This window comes from Protopterus annectens, chromosome 5.part0 (assembly GCF_019279795.1).
Source record: "Protopterus annectens isolate FY-2018-M chromosome 5.part0, PAN1.0, whole genome shotgun sequence".
Classification (NCBI taxonomy): Eukaryota; Metazoa; Chordata; order Ceratodontiformes; family Protopteridae; genus Protopterus; species Protopterus annectens.
In genome coordinates, this window is record NC_056735.1 from 1,626,778,592 (window position 1) to 1,626,806,299 (window position 27,708).

The 27,708-nt window shown below is 41.4% G+C and overlaps 1 protein-coding gene across 4 annotated transcripts in view; it reads right to left on the reverse strand.

Moving 5' to 3' along the window:
* Positions 1 to 27,708, reverse strand: part of TIAM1 (TIAM Rac1 associated GEF 1) — a 2,502,716-nt gene that overhangs the window by 2,246,069 nt on the left and 228,939 nt on the right. For 2 of the 4 annotated variants that reach the window (XM_044071407.1, XM_044071405.1), the window contains one exon: positions 19,554 to 19,731. The exons of the other annotated variants lie outside the window; for them this stretch is intronic. The gene's annotated coding sequence lies outside the window, so the exon portion shown is untranslated. The remainder of the gene's footprint in view (positions 1 to 19,553; positions 19,732 to 27,708) is intronic. 4 annotated transcript variants of the gene reach the window in all.

The window sequence follows — 27,708 nt, forward strand, 5'->3', positions numbered from 1 at the left end:
TCTTTTGTTCAGACTTTCCTGATACATCCTAACATTAGCCTGGTGTCCCATAAGAGCTACTACCAAGCATCCCTCCTCTTCCTGCTTTGTCCCATCAAGTACCTGCTGATTTATTATGTCTATACATTCCTTACAGACTAACTATCATAAAATTGCCACTGCACGGTAAACTACTTTCTACTGTATCTTAGGATGGGGGGTGGCTTAACGGACTGTTTTTTTTTTTTTTAGCTTTCTCTTCTTTCTAGTTTTAAGTATATTTTGCAGTGGAAGGTCATTCCTTGTCTAATGGAGTATTAAGTAACTAACTCTTCATAGCTTCATGGAGGTCAAGAAGTCTAAGATATTTAAGCCTTCTAACTATGATGCTTGCAGATGTCCCCATGGCACAAGCATCCAAACAGTCACAGCCCCACTTGACTGAATTCTTCTCCAACTTTAAGCAGTGTGGTTTGTCCTGTAAGGTGCAATCTATATGCTCTTTGCTATATAGGTTTGCTTTATTTATTTTGAGTCTACCTCCATGGCACAGACAGATGAAGCCGTTATTACAGCCTAGACACCCAGTGTTACACTAGCAGCACGAGTACTGCTGGAGCTGCGTAAGAGAGTAGGGGAGTGAGTGGCTAATGCCAGCTTGCCCCTCTTGGGAGGAGGAAGACTGTCCATCTACCTGCTGGCTGGTAGTATAGTCATACAGCTGCAGCTCTATCAGCCACAGTGGATCCATGCTGCACGGCAGTGCACTTCAATAGTACGGGGTTGGCATGTGTGGTCGCAGGCATGCATCCTCCACAATCAGCAACTGCAGAAGCCGCAGTTGCCTACAGGGAGGGAGTTACATGGAATGGGAATCAGCAGGACTGGCATACTGGCCTGCTCCCTAATACCAAACTCTAGCCTTCAAGGGGAAAAAATAGGCTGATTAGGCTCTCGCCCAACCAGGGAGATGGGCTTGGCACATTAGAAGGAACAAGTGGAGCAGTTAGGTGCAATAAAGGGAAAGCCATTAAGCAAAGCCTGCAGACAGCAAAAAGAGAGGGAGAAATCCATACACCTGCTTTTTTTACATTACTGGAATGCTACATAAACTACACTAGACAAAATGTTTCACAAAAAAAGCTCTGCCAAGAAAAGAACAGAACAACATCAATAGAAGATAGACACTGAAGGCCAAATGCTGAAAGGCCTACTGTACAGGTAAATTGAGTTACTCTGGTGTACTGCTCAACCACAGAGCAGCTGTGTGTATACTCTTAACAGGATTACAAGTTTATCATGTAAGGCAGTGCTACCTAGATTAGCTATGCTTCGACAGTTGGAAAACAATGCATCCCGTGGCAATATCAGCTAGATTTGTTGAACCAGACAGGGAAAACAGCTGCCAATACTGAGACACATCATAAATATCACGGGTGCAGAAAGTACTCTGACAAGAGCCGGAACCAGTAATATCTGTTTTGAAACCTGAATCTTCAGTATTTCCTTTGAACAGGATGAGTCATTAAGTGCAGATATAAATCCTTCACAACTGGGAAGAAACAGTTTCCCTTGTTCGACATACATGGATGAGATTTGAGGATAAGCATATAGAAGTCAAGGTTTTCAACAAAATGATTTAAAAGATCTCTGTATTGTACTGCTGACAGCCATCAAAAATATAGAACACACACATTCATACTAAACCACACATCCATTACTCACAAATCTATCAATTTCCAAATACTTAAACAATGTAGTCCATATTAACTGATTAAATTATGTACTTTTACACTGATGTCACTGCAGTTCTAATAGTACTGCAATCTAACGTATAACATTCTTCAAAATGTCAGCAGAAAGGTAATGTGTGTGTGTGTGTATATATATATATATATATATAGTTAATATTGTTCCTGAGCTAATCTATGGTAAAATAACTGTTCCTTTTAAAACAGGAAAGTATTACACAAATGTGCTGGACATCTAGAAGTTGTGTGAGTGCAACTGTGCATATGCAAAGCCTGTGACAGCTTTAATCTAAAAATGTTCAAATAAAAGATTCAAACTCTATATACTTTAATATGTTTCAAAAATACACAGTCTCTCCTAAAAAATATAGTTGATTTAAAAAGCAGTTTCCTAAACAAGTGAAAAAAAAAACAAGTCATGCCTGTCCAGTTGATCTATCTGAGGAAACTCCCACGCTTAGGGGTATGTACACACCCAGTGTGTATACACCGTGTGGCATTATTGCTAACTAAATAAGTATGCCCAGCCCACCTCCAACCACTAGCAAGAAGATTTCTTGCAAATCAAGACATAATCAGGGTCTGACCTCCTGCACTATTACTATACAGGCACATACTTGCCCAGTGTGCAGGAAGATCTGACTACTGAGGACGGACAGATGGTCACTCAAGCACAGGGAGATACTGGGTAGATATGTGGGTTATATCAATGACAGCCCTTGATGTGAGATGAAGCAGACATATCCTTACCATATCATCTGATCTGTGAGGAAGCCCTCCTTGATGGCTCAATGAAGCGGTTGAAAAAGCAGCAAACAACCTAGGGTGGAAGAAGCCAGAGAGCATTCAAGGATCAAGGAACAGAATGCCGAGTTCGTAAGTACCAAGGTGTCATAAAATAACGTCTGGAGAATGTACACAGTGATGGCCAAGTGGCCACAGCACATACATCAGCAATGGAAACTTTCTTAAAGGAGATGGGAGCAGCTACATTGCTACTGCAGTGTCCTTCGAGCTTACCCAATGTCAAAAAACTTGTCTGGCAACTGTGAACACCTCCCAACCTGCAGCAAGAACAACAAAAAACAGTTCATTCTTCCTGCACTCACACAACTGCTTTAGGTAAAACCTAACTGGACAATGCTCATCTAAGGCAGAAAAGGCACACTCTTCTCTGGCTTCTGATTCGGCAAAGAAAACAGGAAAGGAAACTGTCTTTTTCAGGTGCAATTCAGAAACCACTTTTGGGAGGAAATGTAGGTTTGTTCTGACAGACATCTAACGTTTGTGAAAGACAAGATGCAGTCTGCAACACATATGGCTCTTCAGCTCTGACATTCTCTGAGTAGAGGTTATGCCAAAAGGAAAAGTGCTGTCTAAGAGACAAATTTTAAACGCACTCAGTCAGTGACTTCCGATGGTGGGATTGGCTAGTCTGAATGTCATGACATTCAAATCCCACCGTTAGGTGGGGGTTCTACAGAGGCATGCATAGATGCAGCATTCCTTTAAGGAATTACCTGACCAGCTAGTGATGGGTCAGAACTTTGCCGTCCACAATGTCATGCTAGACAGAAACATGGGATGCATTTCTTGATTATGGAATAAGAGTGGTTCAAAATCATGCAGGTGTGAGAAATGCTATATAAACCTGTAGGCTGAATGAATCCAGCATAATTAAGTATCACCCTGCCAACATGTGAAATCATTTCCACTGGGTAAAATAACACTGTCTGGTAGAAAGCTACCTAGCAGCCTCAATCACTTAAAACTAGGCAGGAGTGCAGGAAGATTCAGGGAATATAACATTGCCATAAGGTGGAGCCAAATGTCACCCTAACTGTGACAAGCACTTGAAGCGTTCCCAAGATCGCCAGAATCTGAAAGACTGAAATACTGGCTTTCTTAGCCAAGGGGAGGGGGGTAGAAATCATTACGTTTGGCTTTTCATCCCTGAACCTTAAGATGAGACTCTGGAGAAGCAGGAATGGATGGGAGGCATACAGGACGCTAGCTTGTTACAAGAAGGAAATGCATTACACCTTGCCCTGCTGCACTGAGAGAACATGTGGACCATCAAACTCACAAGACTGACAGACTGATATCAAGAGTGCCCACCTTCTAAACATCTTATCTAGACAAGACTTCTACACATTTAAATCCAGTAAAGTGCTACAAAAGTGGCTCAGAAATCTTCTGGCATCTTCACTTCGTCTGGGATGTGAAATGCTCACGCAGTGATACCTCTTTCTATGGGTCATGGTCTGATAAGCATTGCCTCTCTACACATGGAGTATGACCACATATCATCTTCATATCAAGATACCATTCAAAAGATTGGCTATAAGACCAAACTAGGAGGGGGGCCCTGGAAACAGATTTTCCTCCAAAGCCCTGAGGGCTACAAGGATTTCCCATACTTCCAAACGTCAGAACTGCACTTCCCTTCTCAGAGGGGACAGCATCATTTGAGCAATAGTAGAGCTGAGATATGCTTCACATTCACCAATACAGAATTAATTGTCAGGAAATACAACTGTTTAAGCTGTAATAGTTGGAGGCCCACTCTGGTATTGATGGGAACTTCCAGCATTCCAGGGCCTGGCAACATGGCACTGATATCAAGAAAGATCTTTGACAAAATGGTGGCTCTGCAATCACCGATACTCACTGTCCAAGATGAAGACTGCTATGGTTATCAAGCCCAGAGGTCCCAGAAGGACTTGTGCTTGGACTCTGCAGTATGTACAGATCAAAGCTGCTAAAGGCCATGACTTCCTTGGCCAGCTCTATGGGTAGAAACAGTCAGAAGTGGAGAGTGTGTCCAGCTCTGTAAAGATGATTCTCTAAGAAGACCTCAGAGAAGATTTTTCCTAGTTTATGGATGTCACTACAGCCATATCCAGGAACAATATCAAGAAATCCCTCAATTGGGTGCAAACTGCCAATCATCAAGTAAGTAAACACTTGGATATTTTTTTTTTTACCACAAAACTATGGTCTTCACAGTCAACACCCTGGTGAACAGACCTGATATTGCTAAGAACCAAAATGGCAACACTTTGTACTGGCGGTGAATCTCATCCACAATAAAGTGGGGGAAAAACTTTAGCAATGACCCCAAACAGTAAAAGCCAAAAAGACTCCACACAGACACCCTCAAGCAGTAGGTGGAGAATTCCCTTGGAGGATAACCACTAGAAGAGTACCAAACAGCTCTAAGATGTGACTAGTCACAAACCAGGTAGCCCAATGGCCCTTGATGACAGCTCTTCAGGCTGGGGTGAACTCTGAAAACTCCATCTCCCAGGAAAAGCAACAGAAAATATTTATGACTGTGGGGGAAGAGTTGGGGGGTGGGGCAGACATATTTCTGACACTGTGAAGCTTGTTTGCTTTCTTCAGTCTGTACAAGAAGGAAAAAGGGTGCCAGAGAAGTAATACAGGCCCTCCCTAGAAACAAGAGGCTATTTCTTCCTCAAGGGATTATCCACCATGTGTTGACAGGCCTGCCTAAACAGACTTTGTCTCTTGTCCAAGAAATTCAGAAAACTGTTTCTGTGCTCCTTTGCTAAGGAGGGCCACCTCACATACACCATCCTTTCTTTGCAGAACATCCTTGTGTTTGACAACCTAACCACAACCTCAGTGCAATGAAAACTGCAGCTGGCCACCAAGAAACCAATTCTAAAATCCACTGAGAGAGAGAGAGTTTTCATCATCTCCCCATTTCAGCCAAGACTCATGGAAGGATGGAAATCTTTTCCACAGTGAGGTCCTCTATGGATGACTACTACTTGGACAGTTGAGATGAGTAGTTGAGGGCCCTAAGCCCCAGAGTGATGCAGCATTACACTCTTACTACACCTGTCCGGAGCTTCTGACTATTTAGCAGCAAAGTTTTGTGGTCTCTAGCACCTATGTTGGCCTGAAAAGATCACAAAGGAGTTGTCTCAAGGATGTCCAATCAGGGACTCAGTCCATTCAGCCAGGTATTTGGGAGACGAAAAAGCAGAGTCTAGGTGCTTCTAGAATGCAGTTATGTGAAGCTGTATGACTGGCTCAAGAGGATGAATGGCTCAAGATGAATTTTTAGCTAGATCTGAGATGGGAGGATAGGGATCAAAGGTCAGTGCTCATGATTTTCCAAAAGAGGGACTCATCAAGAGGGGAACTGAGGAAAAAGAGGAGCCACTGTCTTTGTCTACTTTAGAGACAATGGTCCTCTGGTCCTCAGATTGTTCACAATAGCCTGAGGAAGAAAGAGAGAGTACGTAGTTCCCATTAAATCCAAGTAAAATCTGTTAACATATTCTTTGGGAAATATAAGCAACACACACACACACTATTCCCTAAGGATTTAGTTCCACACCCCATGCTTCAAGTTTCCAAGACATGTTAAAAGACTGTCTGATGCCTAGGACTTGACCATAAGCTCTGGCAGAGGTTGAACTATAGGCTTTCCCTTTAGAATGGGATGAAAGACATTGCTAGGCCTTGGAAGGGGAACCTTGTACCTTGAGTACCCCTCATCTAAGGTCCAACAACCCTAGAGACCAGATGTTAGGATCAAGTCACTCAGCAGCGATCTCCAGCTAAATGAGTAGGGGAATTGGGTGGCCCTACATTCCAGAACATATACCACTATAGTGGAAGCTGAGGGGTTTCCTCCTTGGGATCCTTTATAATCCATCACAGTGGACAAATGGTGCGGGTTCAAACCATTACCACTGCTGGATGAGGTTAGAATCATTACAGACCAAAGACTATGTTAACAAAGGACTTGCCTCGTGGAGAGCTAGGCTACAACCTAACCTCCAAGTTTCTGTCCTTGTAACAGTCCTCTGGGGTCTGGGTTTGTGCTGTACACCTTTCTGTCAATCTCAAAGTGAGTAACTTTTAACTGTTACCACCTCTCTGGTAGCAAAGTAGACCAGAACTATTTCCCTCTGTAGTCTACAAGTCTGGTGGGTTTGAAGTGCTAGCAACTATGGTAGTTCATCTGCTTTATGCTCTATACTGAGGCCATACAGGTAACACTGTTATAATTGTTGACAAACAGCTTTGCCTCTAGGCATCGAATATGAGAACTTTTTATCAACATGTGTCAGGATTGAGACATGAACTGTGGCTGAGGAAGAAAATAAGTTGGGACAGCAGGGACTAGAAGCACTCCTGCATTTAGCAGATGACCCAGCAATGGCCACAAACACCCCTGACAGTGGCATGTTCCGATAAAAAAATGCTAAACTGTGATTAGTTGAGATTAAGCACCCAATCACTGACAAATCAAGAAGAGACCCTGATGTTAGATCACAGGATCCACTGATGGTTAATAAATTTTCATGTCTGCTGGTACACACACACAGATATATATATATATATATATATATATATATATATATATATATATATATATATAAGCGCGCGCACACACACACACACACACACACACACACACACACACATTGAACTGCTAACAATAATCTAAAATTATCAAAATAAGGGGAAGAGGACATATCCCTCTACTCCAAAGGTCTGAAAAAGTGACAACAAATAGGATGAACCATCCATTTTAACCCCTTTGCTAATGGCCATTTTCAAGAAGGCTGTCTACAGCATACTGACCGTTCATGACTATTTTTGCTTTTTGTCTACAAGCAGCTCTACCTACAAAATAGTTCTGCATTCTCAGGAAAATATTCAGAGAATAATACAGGGATAGTTATCTAAAAAACACCCACTAATTTCAGAACAGAAATACTGAGAATACTATGCTCATCTCAGGTCTTAAGGTAACCGTCTAAAGTGCCTAGTAGTAAAAAAGGCCTAGTTCATGACAAGCTCAACTATGTAAGACCAAAAAAGTTAAACAATCCTAAACAATAAACGGTATGTCTGGACAGAGACTTCATGCACTATCTAAAAAATCAGCTGCAAGCAAAAGCAGAAGAAGTCTGAAAGAAGTACTTCAAGGTAGATTGTCAAGATTAAGCATCCTTCAGAAAGATGCCCTACTTCAACAATCTGAAAAAAGGAGCACAACCATTGCAAATGACTAGAGTAGAGAGTACCTTCCAGTAAAAGTAATTTAACTGAATCTTAAACACTACAAAATAAATTAATAGGAGTACAAGCATTCTGTAACTACAGGCAGAAGAGCCTCTGCACATTTCAATTTTAACTCTAACAAAGTAAGAAGACACCAGCACAGAGAGCACAGATGGTGCATTTGGAGAACTAAGTAGACAGGCAAAGTCACACTCATCAGCACTCTTGAGTTAGTCACTTAAACTTCTTTTTCTGGCTACAGCGAGATTTTTCCAGTACTCATCCTAGATTCCATTTACTCACATTCACATATAGAGACACTTGCAATAATTTAGAGCTTATATTTAAAACCAGGAACATTTATTCTACAAGTTATTCACATTTTCTAACCCCACCTCCCTTTTCAAAAGCACATGTTATATGTTTAACTACATATAGGAAAAAGAGGATTGGAGGGATGAGGGAACAATTTCTGACATATGAGGCTGTGGAATTCAAACACACAAACTTTGTCCCCGAATATGACTCCTAAGAATATGCTGGCATATGGAATTATTCTCATTCTGCTCTTTAGCCTTAAAGATGTCTTAATTATGACCCAGTTGCTTGGGATTTGGGAACTTATGTGGGCAGTGATGACTTTCACCATGTCCAGCATGACAAGAAAAGTCTTTCTGTACTGCATAGCTTATAAACAACAGGTTTGTGTCTAGATCTAGAAATGTCATTTTCCTCCATTACTCAGCCCTCATTAGGCCAATCATTGAGTACTGTGCCCCCCTTTGCCATGCATCTGTCCAGACACAGGCAACAGCTGGGAACACCCACAAAGATACCATACTAAAATAATACAAGGCCTAAATATGTCCTACCTGGACTGACTCAAAGCCCTGTCACTATACTCTGATAACTACAGACTGTTAAGAGGTTACCTGTGTCAGGTATACACGCCGTTCTCTTACCCATTACTGATGGATTTACTACACATCAACACGTATAATGTCATCAGAAATGCTCCGTCTCAGAATCTAAACCTCTCCTGCTGCACCAACAGAATGGTTTGTAGCAACAGGTGTATCTCGCACACAATACTTCTGCTCTGAAATAGGCTCCTCTTCCACATAAAATAAATCTTATCCTTGTCAGTATTCAAACAGACCTTGTATCTATGGATGGAAAACAGAAAATTTACCCCAGAACTGCCTCTCCTGTACTACCAATGGCCAGAGGTAGCTCCTAAATGCTTTACCCCATGAATACGGACAAGTAAGGCCAGTGTAACACAAAATGGAATAGGTTAATTCATGCACCAAAAGGGAAATTGTCTAAGCTAGCCTAGTACTTAACTATAAACTTATGACAAGAAACTTTTTTTTTTTTATGTCCCAAGTCAGCTAAAATACTAGGATGGATCACACAGTTTAGTATTAACTGTAAATCTAGCTGAAGTAATGACTCACATTTATACCATGCAGTCTGCACTATCATAAATAGAGCGACAATCTTTTTAGAAGCTCCCTATGTTGAATACTCAGTATTATGTATTATTCAGAATGATGTATAGTAGACTCCCTCTTATTCAGCCTCCTCTTTAACCGGCCATCAAATTTTTGCCATAGTCCTAGCAAAAGACAACTGAGAAGAACAACACTTCTGCCTCCTCTGGGCAAAATGATGACAGACATTTGAGTGTTAGACTTCATGTTCATTAGGAAAATGCATACTAACACAAATCCTGTTATTCTAGCTGATTAATAACCTACAAATGCTATTCTGTACGCTTTTTCTGATTAACCAACCATTTGTTTATCGAGCCTAAGGTCCAGTCCCAGACAGATCGGATAAGAGGGAATCTACTGTAGTGATGCTCTATTCAATACAGATCTTTCTCATACATTTCACTGCACTGGATTACTAATAATCACCCCTGCTGGGACTGTGTGTGTGGGGGGAGGTCTTGCGATACTTAGTGAAGTTGTTGCCTCCTTGGGTTGCTCCTTCCTATCATTAGAACCATAAAATTTGAATATAAAAGACAATTCATTTGATGCAGTATTTGGCATGTAGAACAGTGAAGGTATTGATTACAGACTAGTGATGGAAGAAATGGAATGAGCAACTAAAAACAAACAATTGTCGATGCAGTAAGTTAGACATCAGAGCAGAACTGCCAGGCTGCTTCATGGTTATCAAGTAAAGATCCAGGAAAATTGATAAAGTCAAATGTTTCAGAAGTGACCAGCAATTTGGAAGTCTCATGGAACAGTGATGTAAGGCTTACCACTGTTGTCACCTGCATTTCTGATGTGTGATGCAGAGCGCAGTGTAGCAACTTTTTCAGCATATTTTTGTTTGGAATGTTTTTTTTCCTTTTAGGTTACATGAAAACCAGATCATGTGCATCAGGTAGTTCAGGGTCAAAAATGCCATACATGAAAGGGGTGGGGGGTAAAGAACTGAAGACCTCTCCTTTGCTGGTTGCCATTAGCACAAATGTGTCTCCCAAAGGGAATCTTACTTCAAGTATGTCTGCCCTTCGGAGGCCGCCTGATCTTATCCGGTTTCCTATAATAAGGCTCAGTCATGTCAGCTCTCATCACACCTTATCCATGAGCAGATCAGTCGTATGGTCTAGAGAGAGCACCCAAGACACAGGTGGAGTGGACCAAAAAGCCTCCTGCAGTATCTCATCCACAGAGGAAGTGGGATATCTGGGCCAATATCACCACCGTCTCATCAATTTGAGGATCTCTCCAAACATGGGGGCTTCAGGAAGAGACTGGGGAAACTTCCCTTTCATTGAGATGTGTCTGGGGTGGGTCTAGTGGAGAGTCAAGATGCCTTCTCTTGCATTTCCTTTTCCTCCAAACACTCAAGAGTGGACTTATCAGAATGTTTGAGAGAAGGATTCTTTCTCAGAAGGTCAGGATCTGTGAGGACTTTTCGGTGCCAAGTCCTGTCATGGTCCCAAACTGAGAGGTGTCACAAAGTGGAGTTGAAGTAGAAGGTGCCTCTCCAATCTGGCACAGAGAGTGGTGGCTTTGAAAACATGTCCACAAATTTAGTTGTTTTAGTCAAAACCATTGGTATAGAAGCTGTTGGCCACTTTGCTGACATCAACTTCCATGAAGCTGAGACCAAGTCAATGGTGGCATGGTTTACTGCCATTGTAAAGCCTGGCACTAGCAATTGTTTGGCATCAAAGGTTCAGTCACAGTTAATGGCACCAAAGGAATCAATGCCAATGTAGGAGTTGAGCTATCAATGTCAATGCCTCTGGCCTTGTGGTCCTCAGCCCTAGGAGTCGGTGTTGCACCACCACTATCAAGGCATCAATGCCAATGTAAGAACCATCCTCAGTGCTGATCTGGACAGTATGGGAACTACATTCAACTCCAGTACTCACAGGGCTGAAACAGGTCTGGGGTAGGAGCAAGAGAAATGAAGGATAATGGTCATTTCTTTAGCCACCCTAGAGACAGTGGTGGAAGAGAAAGCACCTAAGTCAATTTAAGCCTTGATGTAAGCCTCCATTATCCAATTCCATTCCAAGTGTAATAAAGGGCTATATCTTGACCTAAATGGACTCACTTATGTAGCAAGAGTTCTAGAAACCAAGGTAATTCCTGCCCCAAGAAGAATCTGCTAAGTTTCCTCCTCCAGTATCAATGATGATGAAACTTCCAGCTGAGAATCTCCATCATGGGAGGAATGTACGATCTCCTCAAAAAGCTGAAATGTCCTAGAAGGAAAAGGACCCTTTCCTTACTACCTTGGTTGAAGGAGGTCTGTCAACAGCCTTTCTGCCTGACCTCCTTCAATTGTCTTTTTCTTTTCTTCTGTATGAAGTGGATGGACTACATCATCCAAGATTTTGTTTTCTATTGTCTACAAGATGCTTTGCCAGAGATGACCTGCACCTGTCGCGTCTGGAATTCCGGATATGGGCTAAGGCTTTTGCCGTCCCTATAGTCTCTTATTTAGGCAAGGTTCAAATGACAAACCCACCACTGTAACAGGTACAGGCAAGCAAAAACTGAGGGTAATGCTACTCAATGCTACAAGTCAAAACCTCAAAATGCACTCACGCGAGGCACTCCTTAAAATGGAGAACACGGATATGTGTTCAGTGACTGAAACCTGGTTCAAGGCTCTAGAGAGCACCCCTGCATTACCAGGCTATAACTCATACCATACCTTTCGGCCATTTAACCTGGACCGGAACACCAAAGGTGGAGGTGTGTCCATATTCACTAAGGATATCTACACCTCCAGGCTAGTTGCTCAACATAATGCATCCGAAATTATTCAAGTGCATCTAACTGGGCAAAACTGCAATCCAAATTGTAGCTTGCTACAGATCCCCCACCATGCCTCAGGATTCCCACTCCTCTTTTCTTGATATACTGGAAAATATTAGGGTTCAACCAAACACCCTAATAATGGGTGATTTCAACTAGCCTACCATTAACTGGGAAAACTACTCGTACCAACTCCCTCACTCAACACTTTCTAGAATTCATAAACTCCAATGCCCTGGATCAACTTATCCACATCCCCTCCAGGGGCAACAATATCATAGACCTAGTCATTACCAACATGAGTGACCGATATTCCACACTTGAAGTCAACTCCTCCTTGGTCAGATCCAACCATAAGCTAATCACCATAGATATCCACATCCCGCCCCCACCCCACCCCACCCCTTTAAGGAAACCACTGTAAAAAATTTCTACAAAGCCAAATTCATGCTTTTTAAGACAGAAGTGGTGAACTTCATGACACCCATGCAGATGGACAATACAGTTATGACTGCTGAATCCTACACAAATGCACTTTATAAACACTTATATGAGTGCATGGAATGTGCTATCCTTGACAGAACCGAAACGCTATCCTCCAAAAAAATGAAGCCTATTTGGTGGTCCCCTGCTATAAACAAACTCTACAACAGAAGGAAGAAACTGTTGCAAAAGAGAGTAAAACCCCATGAGTGGAGGAGCTCCCTGGTCAGCCTCAGAGTAAGAAGCTGAGATCCCTCATAAAATCCTCCAAAGCTAGCTACGAAAACAAGACTGCCACTGATTCTAAGGGCAACCACAAAGCATTCTATAGCTATGTCAAGAATCTCAATGGCAACACTCAGAGCTGCTCTGAGTTACAGCACAATGGCACGAAAATTACAGAACCAACTGATATCACCAACATCCTGGCTGATAGGTTCAGTGCTAACTTTACCCCCTCTCACCCCCTAAAGGGCCCATATCTATAACGGAAGAATGCAGAGCCCCTGCAATCACAACTGCGCAGGTAAAACCTGCACTCTCCAAAGCCAAGAATACAGCATCCATGGGACAGGACAAAATCCCAGGCTGCATTCCACATGAATTTCAGAACAAACTAGGCCCTCCCCCCTAAGCACCATGTTCAATCATAGCCTCACATCAGGCTTTGTACCCACTGAATGGCGCACAGCAACAGTTATACCACTCCACAAAGGGGAAGCCACCATGGATCTTGGGAACTAACACCCTATTAGCCTAACGAGCCTGGTCTGCAAGGCCATGGAACGTATCATCATGGAACTCATAAACAAAGACATCGGTAACCTCCAAACTCTGGACCCCACCCAGTTCAGGTTTGTGAAAGGCAGATCATGCCTCCTGAACCTGATCAACTTCTTTGAAACAGTCACCAAAGCAGTAGACGAGGGTAAGGCAGTTCATACAGCCTATCTTCACCTCGCCAAGGCTTTCGGCACCATCCCCCATTCTGGAATTATAGATAAACTCACTAAACTGGGTATAAATCCATACGTCACAAGATGGATTGCCAACTAGCTCACTGAGAGAACCCACACTGTAAAAGTTGCAGACTCCAAATCTGAATTCAAACCAGTGACAAGTTGAGTACCACAGGGTTCAGTCCTGGGTCCTCTCCTGTTTGGTAGCTACCTCTCTGAGGTACGGGCTAAGACAGAAGGCCTCTGGCTGATGAAATTTGCAGATGACTGCAAATTAGGTGCCATAGTCAAATCCCCAAATGATGTGGATATCCTACAGAAGGGCCTCACTGAGACAGATGCCTGGTGTCAGAGCCACAGCCTCAAGCTCAACGCCAAAAAGTGCATTGCCGCCCGTTGGTAAAAACTCTGTACCCATGAACTACCACATAGGTGATAGTCCACTTAATGCTGAAAGTGTGATAAGAGACCTTGGGACACAGGTGGACAGTGGTCTCTCCTTTGATAATCACATCGCACCTCATCACGAAAGGGTTTTCATCCAGGCAAAAACAGGTCATTGTTCCCCTCTACTCGGCTCTCATTACACCCATTATAGAGTACAATGCCACTTTTGGAATGTACCTCACAAGACATCTGCAACAGCTGGAAAGGTCACAGAAGTACCTCACAAAGAGGATTACAGGACTCAAACAGATACCCTACTCTGACCGTCTCAAAAAACTCCAGCTTTACTTCATAGCATACCACCTACTCCGAGGTGATCTCTGCCTAACATACAAAGCTATGTCAAACCCAGAGCTGTTGAACATGCTACACCTAAAGAAATCTCAATCCCTCCAAGATACATGCTCTAGGGACCCAAACCTTGTCACAACAATAAACAGAACATGCTGGAGGGATAGATTCCTGTCCTACAGACTTCCCATACTCTGGAACAAGCTACCCATCTATGTCAAGCAGAGTTCCTCATTAGCACTCTTCAAGAAAAATCTTGATGAGTGGATGGGAAATAGGAAATTCACCCCGGGGATCACTTCTGTAGCTCTGCCCGACAGGGGCATGGGTAAATAACTTTCTTTGGTGGTAAAAGCCATGGAACCTTGTTGGCTAGGCTTACATAGACCCTTGGGCCGATGGCTTAGTACCTACCTATGACTACATACACTGAAGGGATATTTGACTGGAACTCTTGAGACAATGTGGAATATAAAGAAATAATAACCTGTCTGTCTATCTATCCTATTTACGGATTTGTTAATGAAGCATGAGGAGATAGTTTTACCACTACTAAATTTATATAAATTACTTTTAGTAAGTGTAAGATGAATTAAAAACAAAACTATTTGATTTTTTTTCTAAGAAATAAACTACAGGAAGTTGCCTCAACTATGGTCAAATGTGAAGGATCAAAAGTAGACATGGCTACTGGGCAGCAGTGGCAGGAAGAGTAGCTGACAATGTCAAACATTTTAAGGATCTGTTGAAGAAGATATCAATTTAAAATTAAATACTGATTACTGTGATGAGGGGGGGGGGGGGGTGCTGACTCCTGAAGTCCATGTTGTGTACATGATGTCGGAGTATAACTGTAAGAATGGGGGAGATGTTCAATGCATATGACTTACCAGTCATGCTGACTCTAATTACCAGACTAAATAGGAGGCCATGTATGACTTGTATTCACTCAGGAATCCATGTTGCACTCTCCTGTCTGAGTACATGCTCCGATGCACCTGCAATGAAGGCTCGCGTGTTCAAGGCTTGCTGGCCAAATTCCTTACTCCAGGCTGTACTTACAATACTAATCCTCCTCCAAAAAACTGTGGTATTGGACAGTTCCAGTTTGCTTCTCCAGGCTAGCCACTCTTACCACCCCCATATAACCTCCATTAGAAGCCTAAAGCTAATCAAACTCTGGTCACTTAGGCTACAGTCAGGACTTGATCCCTCTATGTCAGTGGGCCTAGCTGTATGGTTTCAAAGCTAATGAAACTCTGGTCACTTAGGCTATAGTCAGGACTTGATCCCTCTATGTCAATGGGCCTAGCTGTATTGTTTCAAATTCATGCCTTGGCTGATATGGTTTACCAAGTTAAAATAAGTCCATCTAGCACTACTATCACACTGCATTCCATTTTAAAGTCTTTAGAACTCTTATATTTATGAAGGCAGATCATTCTACATAACTACACACACACACACACACACACACACACACACACACACAGCAATCTTATTCAGCTTATTTTCCTTCTTTTCCTTCACTTTCTTCTTAGTCACCTTTGTCTTCTTTTGCATCCATATATGCCAACCACACATAAGGCCATATGCCTTCCCTCTGTCTACAAACTGAAAAGGATTTACCACTGTAATTTCCTCATCAACTTCATAGGCTTAATTCCTATAAAAAGGCTAGCTTTGTGGGGATGACTGAGGTTTCTTTGTAGCCTCTGGCAGCATCCCCTTGACTAGTCTAAATACTTTCCAGTAAAACATGCTAACACATTTTCTAGTACCTTAGAAAGAAGCAGACAGTCACACCTTACATGGTTGAAAAGCACCAACATATGCAATTCATAGGTTAACATTAGGCTGCTGATGCACAAGACCATTAGGAGTCTCGCCACAGTGCCTCAACTTGTAGGCACCCATTGCCATAACTAATTTACACCTAGTTAAAACCCCTTGCAATGAGGCTGAATCCTTGACAATGTCCTAGTTCTACAGCCAATTATGGAATTTTTTTGGTTGCCTCTCCTTAGCTTCATGTGCCCCAGGTTAGCAGCATTTCAGACATTTTTTTGTTCATTATTTGTCCAAAACTTCTTCACAGTAAAACAAACTTATTCTGTACCACTTTTACTGGGATTAGATTAACTTGCCCTGGAGTGTGTGGTGAATGGTTTACTGGATAGTTACTGAACAGAACCATATAGTACATCATCAAAACCATTGTATTACAACTCCACCCCTAAAATCATATGTGCTCTTCTGGATCTAAACCCTTGCTACGTAGATTTGAGATGGAAGGAATTCAGAACCCAGCAAAGATGGGTGAGCCAGAATACCTTACTTTATTTAAGGCTGGATCAAACAGTAACTTTTATATAATTTCTAGCCAGGTAATGTTAGTTAGATGAACAATGTCATCAAAGTTCCTGCCCTCAGCTAATTTTCTCATAAGGACAGTGAAACTAAATGGGTACCAAAGAATTAATGTCCTGCCACTTACCATCATAGTGTTAGACAAGAATCATAGCTTCCTGCCACATTAATACACCAAGTTGTACTGCAACAACTGAGTCTCTTGCCAGCAACAGTTTCCCCTGCATGGTTCAGCAGTTTTCATGTGTCTCAAATATAAAGGCTCTTATCCTCTTATTTAGACCTTTTTCTGCTTCTGTTTTTCGGAAACCCAAAAATTCTGCCATGGTTTAGCATCGATAAAACACGTCAGGCTCACCCATATTTAACCTGTAAATGGTACCATGGTACATGTTTACAAAACAGCACAGTCAACATATCACTATAAGACACAGTTGGTGGCTACTACAAGGACTTTTAACTGTATATTACCAGGAGTGGCCTGAAAAATGAAGAGGATGCTTTTTCTAAGTAGCTGTATCTCGATCTAGTCAGTGTGATTTAAAATGTGTTTAATTCGTTTTGCCTCATTAATGCATGTAAATGTGAGTCAGCACACTGTTAACTTGTTTACACACAAAATGCATTTAAGCCTTAGACTCAGAATCCAAAACACTATAGAAATGAGCAATGTCAAGAGGGAGGAATCCCAATAAGATTGTAAATATAGTGAAAAAACACTTACTTGAGTAAAAACAAGACTGGTCATCCTGTGCATCAGGATAATAATGTTACAACGAGGTTTACATAAATTCCTAGTGCTCCTTCATTAGGGAGATTTTGTATTCCATTACGCAGTGTGTGAATTAGGGTTGCCACCTTTTCAAATGGACAAAGTGGGACTTTTGTGGTACAAACATCAGATTTTACAGGCCGACACATACCCACGGTCAATACAAAGGTTAGAACTTAACTGTTTTGCCTAAATAAAAGCTTATTCTTGTAGCATTTTAGTTGCTTATTCTGTTTCTTATAACTTAAGTATTTTAGGTACAGAATAACTGTTTTATGCAACTATTACATTAAATATAGGAAATACTTTTGTCCTAAAATCTCAGGACATTTGCCATTTTTAAAATGTTATGTCAGGACACAACTGCCCAAAGAGGGACTGCCCCTCGCAAAGTGGGACAGGTGGTAACCCTAGTGTGAAATGTTAAGTGTTCCCAGCAGTAATTACCTATCAAAAGGCAGCTTTCTAGGAAGTATGCCCTAGAAAGAGATGAATAAGTGGTGATAACAGAGTTGCAGGAAACAAAGAGGAAGTGAAATGCTTGCAAATGGCAAATTTAACAATTCTGGCAACAAATAATGGAAGAGAATTAAGTCTAAAAATGCGAAGTCTCAGAATTGCCAGAGTGAAATATTTTCCTGAGGGAATGTTCAGGTACCACCAAAAACCTTGACACCAGAAACTGTGTTTTTATTTTCAAACTATGATGGAAGACGTTTTTATGACAAAAGACTAAGATGAATCACAGCAAAACTAAATGGGTGCAAAAAGGTGTAAAAGTTAAGTGAAGACTGCCTTGACATTGGAGCACGATGACAGCTTGTGAGGATGGCAACCTAGTTTTGAATAGTGGCCTTGGTGAGAAAAGGCTGGTGCAGGTGAGTTAAGAAATTAGTGGTTTTAGTCCAAAGATATGAATGGAGATGTTCCAATCCCCAGTAAACCGGTGAAACTGCACTTCGTCAATGCAAAGATTAACTGGGTAAATGAGAGGGTCAGCATGAAGACTCACTGCTTAATATTTCTGTGTCACGGTTTCAATGTCTGGAATACAAGACTGACTCCAGCTACTGCATGTGTGGAGTCTGCACATTTTCCCTGTGACTGCAGGGGCTTTTTGTGAGTACTCTGGTTTTCTTCCATATCCCAAAAATGTGCTGGCTGATCTGCTACTCTAAATTACCCATAAATACATTTAATTTATCCTTGCACTTGTGGTCAGATTGAGATTTAAAAAATATCAACTGACCCAAGTAACACACACACACACACACACACACACACACACACACACACACACACACACACACACACACACACACAAATATAAACAAATACAACGAAATATAACTGTGCAAGCAATCGTCAGTATTTTATCATATAGTGAAGGGACAACATTGCAATGTGTGCAGAGACACCTAAAGACAGGCTGTCACTCCAGGTCACGGATACCCACTTTCCAAGAAATTAGGATGCAGGGTTATTTGAGGAAAGGAAATTCCTTCTGTTGCAGTGTATGACAGTTATTATTCTGACTCCTGCCTCTATCAGGGTCAAATGATGAATAAAGAATTGCCTGAGTCACAAGGGAGTGCAGGACCACAAATGTCCTTTCTTGATGAACAGCATTCACACTATCCTGTCCAACATTTGTTTTCTATTTAGGCAAATACCCAAGAATGCCTGATAAAGGAGACGTCAAGTTACACTCTCTTACCAAATATAATCCCAATGCACAGCTTTAACAAAGTTGAATATCTGGTTACCACCCTACTCCCAACAAGAGGTGAAGAATCGTAAAGCCGGCTGTTCATTTAGGTTGCTGTGGGACTAGGGGAAAAAATCACCTGAAAAAACAGCTTTATACAATAAATCATGATACATGGAAAACTCCAGATTACTCAGCATGAAATAAATGACTTACTATAACTGAAAACAACAATGGTACAACAGAGTGAACCATAATGTCCTGGATGAAAATCAGTGACAAAGGGCTTTGAAAGACAAAGTCACTGGCCACAAATCAATTAGAAAGACAGGAAACACCAAGTATGTGACAATTCGGATACTTGTAGGTAAATCAGTGACAACACTTTAAGATGTACTTAGTGCATGAAAAACTAACAGATACATTTAATATTTTACTCACCTGCTGCAGATGATGTTAACAAAAGGTTAATACCAACACCAGCACAAAGGCTAGGAGCTATTTTAAGATGAAAACCAGAAATAGTCTTAGCACTGTTAACTCCAGCAACATACGCCCAGCTTCAGAATCAACAATGACACCCAAAACTTGTGCTGTGAAGTCTTCTCGGGACAGTTACCTAAAAGTTTATGAACATGACCTGTAAGAATGTCACCACCACTAAGGTCAATAAGAAATAGTACAAGAGAACAGCACTGCCAAAATGTAACAAAAAGATGACACCTTTCGTTTGGAGGAATCCTGCTACAGACAGTCTAAAGAAGGTTTGCTCCTGTATAATTAATATACTGAGGCTCTTTATCATAGTTCTTTAATCAAACTGTTCATCAGAAACACTACAACACCAACAGGCGACAGTGGTGCAGCACAAATTAAATGTCTGCAAAGCTAACTGGAAAGCAATAAATAAATAAATAAATAAATAAAAGGGGGCTGGCCATATGTAAACTGATGCAGCATCCGAATTAATACTGATCAAAGCAGAATTAACAGCAAGAAGAACTGGTGGTGCAATTTAAACTGAGACCTGTGCCCTAGCAATGCCTGGTCCACAAAGGCTGAACAGGAAACAAAAACAGCTGGGAGGAATGGAAAGAGGAAGTGTGCAGCTCAGCTGGTTCCTCAACCATGGCATATGTCCGATGAAGGCAATAGGGAAATAAGGTGGCTGCTGCATGTATTCAATGAACAATGCTCATGGCATTTAATCAAGTGTTATTTCTGAATAGTTCACGTCTACATTACTTCCCCAATAGTTCTTACAATTCTAGCTCTAAAGTCAAAGGGTAAAATATATGAAGATGACGTATTTCTGCGATTCCAAACAAGAAGAATACAAAAAGTATAACAGAATACCGTATCACAGTTAAGCTACTGCCTCATAACACATTCAACTTTTTTCAGACTCTAATAAACTTATATTTCTGTTCCACTGTGTTTGGGTCTTTCATTCTAATGTAAACATTTATCAAACTTTATATTTTTTAAATCATTTTGGTAACTTGAATTTAGTATTTTGTGTGTATCAGGATGCCCAAGTCATCAGTGTGAATTTACAGAACAGATCCAGAAAGAAAGGCTTCAGTAACCTTACAACCAGGTACAACTTACATAGCTAAACACCATGACTTCCACTTTTTGAAAATAAATTATTTTGCACAATACTTATCATAGGACCACAGGAGGTTACTAGGCTAATGGCCTTGGGGCCCTTAAAAGCCTAGCCAAGAGTTTAACCCCAAAAAAAGAAACCTCAGTCAGCACCTGTCATCCCTGTCAATGGGGAACACATGTGAAACCCCTGGGACAAATTTTTGGTTTCCCATCCACTCATTAAGGCTGCGCTTGAAGAGTGTCAGCAAGGTACTCTGTTTGATGTGTATGGGAAGTCTATTTCAGAGACAGGGCAGCCTCTGGGAGACAAACCTCTCTCTCCAGCAGGTTTTGTTAATGTCACATATTAGGTTTAGTCCTTTCCAGTAGGTAATGCTCAAGGAGTTGGACTTACGGATATGGAACATCTCTAGTAGGGCAGGGTCCGAAATTGCCTTGTAGGCAAGACACAAATCACCTCAGAGCAATCTGTATGATACTGAATAGAGTGATAGTGATTTAAGCCTGTCCACACAGGATAGGTGTTGGAGGCCATGGAACTCTTTTGTGAGGTATTTCTGTGGCCTTTCCAACTGGTGCAGGTGTTTGGAGAGGTACATACCAAACGAGGTGTTGTACTCAATTATTGCCTAATAAGGGAGGAGTACAGAGAGGTAATAACCTCCTTTTTTCTGGATGCAATCCCTTTATTTATATCATGAACCAAGTAAAATGTTTTTCTGACCATTGCCGCTACATTATGTTCGAATGTGAGATTATTATCTACTCAGGTCTCTCACTACAGGTTGTGTGCTTAGGGGGTAGCGATGATGTGGTAATCAGTAGGGGCCATATGTTTGCCGAATGGTATGATAATAGATTTTTTTGTATTTAACTTAAGGCCATGACTTTGGCACCAGTCATTTGTTGCTGTGAGACCCTCTTGTAGTATGTTGACATCATTTAGGGAGTCAATGACAGCACCCAACTTGCAGTCGTCTGCAAATTTGGTTAGCCACAGGCCTTTTGTTTTTGCCTGGACCTCTGAGAAGTAGATGCCAAACATTAGGGGTCCCAGGACTGATCCCTGGGGAACACCACTAGTGACAGGTCTGCTGCTGGAGGTGGAGGCGCCTGTTTTGACCTTGTGGGTCCTATTGGTGAGCCAGTTGGCCACCCACCCGATAAGATTTACGCCAAGTTGTATTAGCTTTTTGATGATGCCTGAGTGAGGGATTATGTCACAGGTTTTCACTAGTGAACTAATTTGCTTGTTGAGGCCAAGGAGGGAGTATTTCCAATTAGGAATTTGTGCCTTTTTACCCTTGGACAACAGCTTCTTCCTTTTGTTGTAAAGCCTGTTGATACAGGATGTCCAACAGATAGGTTTGTGTTTCCTTGAAGAGCAGGTTTTAGTTCTGTTGGGTATGGCTGAGTCCATGCAGTTGTACAGGTGCTTGTATACTGCACTGGCGTACTGTTCAGCATAGTTGTCTGCAACCTCTGAGGGGGACAGTGGTGTGAAGCTACTGATACCCTCCCTTAGGAGGTTGTAATCAACTTTAGAGAACATTTTTAGCCAGGTTACGGCTGGGGTGTGGGGGGGCTAGAAACTTCAAATGAGACAGACTGATAATCTGATCTCAAAAGGGAAGAACTTACTATGGGAGTGGTACAGTGGTCACCCATGTTGGTGAGAACCAAGTCCAAAATGTTATCTCCCCTTGTGGGGGATGAGACGAGCTGGTCTAGTGCATTCAGAGGTCATGTAGCTAAAACACCAGTATATCTTTAAAGGGTGTTTTGTATATATCTTGCACAGGTATGGTCAAAGTAACTTAGTTTAACAGTACTTTGTTGGCATTTTTTAATAGACATAATTTGGTTGACAGACATGAGAGATCAACAATCCTTATGAAGGGGAATATACCCTCTTCCCCTGGTTTTGTGTGATACCCGAGTTTGAATATATATATTGAATATTACCATTGGGTGTGGGTGCGGGGGTGCATGCCCCCTACAAAAATGATGCTTTCTTTGCATTTTTTTTTTTAAGTTTTGAATGTACCGAGATTAATTCTTGGCACATGCATAGTAGGGTGTCAACATGCATAATGTCAATTTATTATGATATTATGCATATTGACATAAATTGTACTCAATCAATTTAAGTAATTCAATATATATTATATTGGCAATGCTTTCATTAATTACAAGTACTCAGGCTTATTGATTTTTATTTCATTTGAAAGCATACGCAGGTTCATTAGAACTGCCTCATATAATATCAAGCTTGAGACATACATCCTAGAAGATGTGAACATTGACTGGAACAAAATTACTGCCAATAACCCCTCCATTTCAATCAATCTATGTAATTTCACTCACCTCACAAATGCTATAACTAGACCTAATAAAAATAACCCCCCAGGCTCCATACTGGACTGGATCCTTGTCTCCCACCCAAACAAAATCTCCCACACTGGCACCTTACCAGACTCTATCAGTGATCTCTTACCAGCCTTTATCCATAGAGCAACCCCTCCTCTCCTCATCTAAATCAATATATCCATACTCGGAATCTCAACAACTTTAACCCTACAACTTTTTCCAATTCTCTCAAACTGATAAATTGGGACACTCTAAAAACTCTACCTCTGGACAGTGCTGTCGAATTCTTCAACTCAACCTTCTTAGACACTCAACTCCCAAGCCCCTCCAAGAATAAAATGTATAAAAACCAATTCCGTCCCTTGGCTTAGTAAAGATACCAAAACACTCATGCAACAAAGGGACAAGACCTGGAAACTCTACCATCATAATAGGCACCCTGACACCCTTCTTAAATATAAACAACTCCACAACTTAGCCAAGAAAACATATCATACAAGACAAAAAAGCATACTATATCAAACTCCAGCCTAACCACTCCTCTAACCCCAAACAATTCTGGAAATCCATCAATTCATTTCTCAACCCAGGCACCAAAAAACAACCCTTGCCTTGACACTAGTAAATCTGACCCAGAAATAACTACTCTGTTCAACTCCTTCTTTACTAACTCTATAGCAGAACTCACTAAAACATCCCCAAACAACACCTCCCCCCAAATCAAATCCTCTGCCCAACCTTCCACCCCAAACTCACCTCCCATATTCCACCTCAAACCCATCCCCACCTCATATATAAAAAACTTCTCTCTAAGCTTAAGCCTTGCTCCAATGGCCCTGACAATATCCCCTCACTCTTCTTAAGAATTGCAGCAGACAGCATCGCCATCCCCATTAGCATACTCATCAACAGATCCATACAAGAATCATATGTCCTGAAACTGTGGTGTGCAGCCTTTATCCTACCCTCTCCATAAAGGAGGCAAAAATAATAACATCTCCAACTTCCGACCCATAGCGATTCTCTCCCCTATTTCAAAAATTTTTGAGAAATGTATCCACCTCCAGCTCATGCCATTCATTACACATAACCAACTCCTCACCCCAACACAACATGGGTTCCGTCCTTGCCATAGCACAATAACAGCATTCTCTCTTTTCTAGACATCGTAAACCATGCCCATGACTCCGGAGAACTTGTATCCACAGGCCTCCTTGACCTCTCCAAGGCTTTCGACACAGTCTTCCATACACACCTTCTTCACCACCTTTCCAGTCTTAACCTCTCACAAAACAGCATTACCTGGTTCAGCAGCTACCTCTCTGACAGATCTCAGGCAGTAAAATGGAAGACTGGCACCTCAGCCTTCCTTCTCACCCCAACCGGGGTACCCCAGGGATCCATTCTTTGCCCTGTGCTCTTCAATATCTTCATTAATGATTTCCATGCAGCCATTCCTAACACTAAGATAGTACAATATGCAGATGGCTCAACTTTAGTTTGCTCTGCATCAAACCTCCCTGAGCTCCAAACAAAAACTCAAACTGCCTTCTCAACTTCTGAGAACTGGATGCTCCAAAATCACCTCTCTTTGAATGCCAACAAATAAAAGATCCTTCTATTCTCTCCCTCAAAATCTATCCACCTAAACAAAACCTCTTTCAAGATTACAAGTCTTGCCAACTCCACTATAGAAGTTGTTCCTTCTGCTAAACTTCTTGGAGTTACTAACACCTAAAATTTGATACCCATATTCAGCTAAATATAAAGAAAACCCATCAGAAACTTGGCATGCTGTACAGAAACTCCCACTTCCTCTCCTCCTCAACAAGACAGACCCTCGCCACTACCTTCTTACTACCTTCATTAATGTATGGTGATCCCCTACTAACCAACCTATCTTCCTCCATCTCTTCTAAACTAGAATCCTGTTACAATACAATCTCAGAGTTTGCCACTACTTCCAAATACTCCACTCACCACTATAAACCTCTCCACCAGCTGCAATGGCTAGAATTCCCAAACTACCTTGACTACCTCCAACTCATCACCACTCACAAGCTTATTTTCAAACCAACTATATGCCTAGCACTAACAGACATCTTAACATTATATACCCCAAACAGAACTCTAAGATCTACCCACCAAAATGTAATCTCTGTTTATAAACCAAACCGTCCTGCTGGTCAGCTTCTTCTATCCTTTTCTGCCACCAAAAAATGGAATTCTCTCTCTCCATCTCTAAGAATTTCTGAGAACTCTGAACACTTCAAAACCCAGCTGCATTCTTATCTCTCCCAAAAATGCAAATGCACTCCACCTACCTAACCTGCTTACTACATAAATACTTTACAACACACAAAGTTTGTTCTTCCTTACACACTATTGATTAACCCTATGTACTGCCTTCATGCTAATGCTACCTATATACCACTCTGTATTAATTTATCTCATGCTAATATTCATGCATAAAGAACTCCTCCATGCTAATGTTACTTCTATATCATTCTCAGATGATTTAAACATCTGTATTAATTTAACCTTGTACTACTGTTCTCAACCCCTTCTTCTTTTTCTTCATTTGGCTTTTCCCGGTTAGGGGTCACCGCAGCGGATCACCTGTCCGCTCATGATTGGCAGTGGAGTTTTACGGTGTCGAGTTGCCAGCCTGGCGCGCAACCTTCCACAGAAGGCACACACATGCACTCACACCTAGGGCCAATTTAGAGTGTCCAATCCAGCCTACAGCATGTCTTTGGGATGTGGGAGGAAACCGGAGCAACCGGAGGAAACCCACGCAACCACAGGGAGGACATGCAGACTCCGCACAGAAGGCACCCCACCCAAGGATCGAACCAGGGAACCTCTTGCTGTGAGGTGACAATGCTAACTGCTGCACCGCCGTGGCCGCCCCTACTGTTCTCAAGCACTAAACATGTAAATATGCTTTACATCCTTCTCCAAGCTGCTGTTTAACATTTGTTTAGTTTTTGCTATTTTGTATGTAAAATTTGCTTAGCTTCTGTTTCCACTATGTATTGTACTTCATATTATGGAGCTTGTACTATGTATTATTAGAGCTTTTCTCCCCAGGCCTCCACTGAAAATGGGCTCTTTGAGCCCAGTGGACCTCCCCAGTCATCAAACTGGAAATAAATAAATAAATAACTGATATTCAACATTGTGCTTGATTCTAGTGGAAGGCTTTAAGCATAGGTTTTAATTTTCTGTACTGTTTTTGTTGGTTAAACTGCTTGGGTTCTCTTTGTCTCCTCCGCCTTGCCCTACTTTAAACAATTTATGCTCTTCTCTCTCTTTTACAGTCCCAATACACTCAACAAAGATCATTCTCCCCTCACAGTTTTTGGCTGCCTGTCCCTTCGTGTCCCCAGCAATAGCGATTTCAAGAATCGCTAAACACTAAGTGCCTACAGTGTATGTCCTTAAATATTTTCTCCTCACTACTGGCTTCTGAATACAAGAACTATCAGCTAATTCCAACTAGTGCATGCACACTACCTTGGACTCTTCATAACTCAGGTTCCCCTTCTCCCTTAGCTATTAGTAATTCATTTTTTCCCCTCCCACAACATTTTCTTTTGACCCAGCTCTCAACAAATATCAACTCTCGCCAACCAGGCTGATATGAGCCCAACTAATGTAAATCAAAAAAGAAAAGAAACACAAAATATAAATAATAGACAAATAAGTTCACAGAAACGTGAAAAAAAATAACAGTAGAAGGGCAGTGAACTGGTGAAAAACACTGAAGGCGGCGGAGTGTTTTTTACTCCCTCGAAACTAGCTGGTTGGCTTGGTGGTGTAATCCGTTCCATTCACCTTCACTTCAATGGGGCTCACACCGCCCCCCCACCCCACTTACCTAACTACACCCACAATCCCAATTATCCAACAGAACCCATCCTTCTACACCAGTCAAAACTCATTATTCAGATAACTCTACACTCACCACAGATCATTACAAAACAAATTAAGACCACTAACCCATACTAAGCAATGCACCACCACCTAAATAAACACACAAATAATAATCCCATTCCTTAATTCCGTTTCTAACTCTCCCAAAACTGCATAACCTATCATATCCAGATACTCTACAAAAACAGCAAAAATACCAACTTTCTATAGTTTTATCAAGCCCTAACAATTGTCTTAAGATTCCTAACTGCAAAATCAACAAACCACAGAAATTTCATATCACTATTAACATGGTAGCCTTATACTCTATTCTACTCTATTCTCTTCTTCCTTAATCTCACTGCCCACTATACTTCCTATCATACTAATCTAAATTTTCCAATCACCACCTACACTACCACATTCCCTTCCCCACAAAAAACATATCAATATTATCCTCATATCAATTTCTATCTACTGCATTACAAACATTAACCACTCATATACTATTCTCTCTCTCAAACCTTCTTCACCCATTTCTCTGAAATATAATAAATTTACTACAAAATTCTTCAAATTAATTAAACACACAGCATCTCAACTCATTCATAGTGGAGACATACACCCTAACCCAGGACCCAAAACAAATAATGTTCACTCAACTTCCCAACTCATCTCTCCCAATCACAAAGTT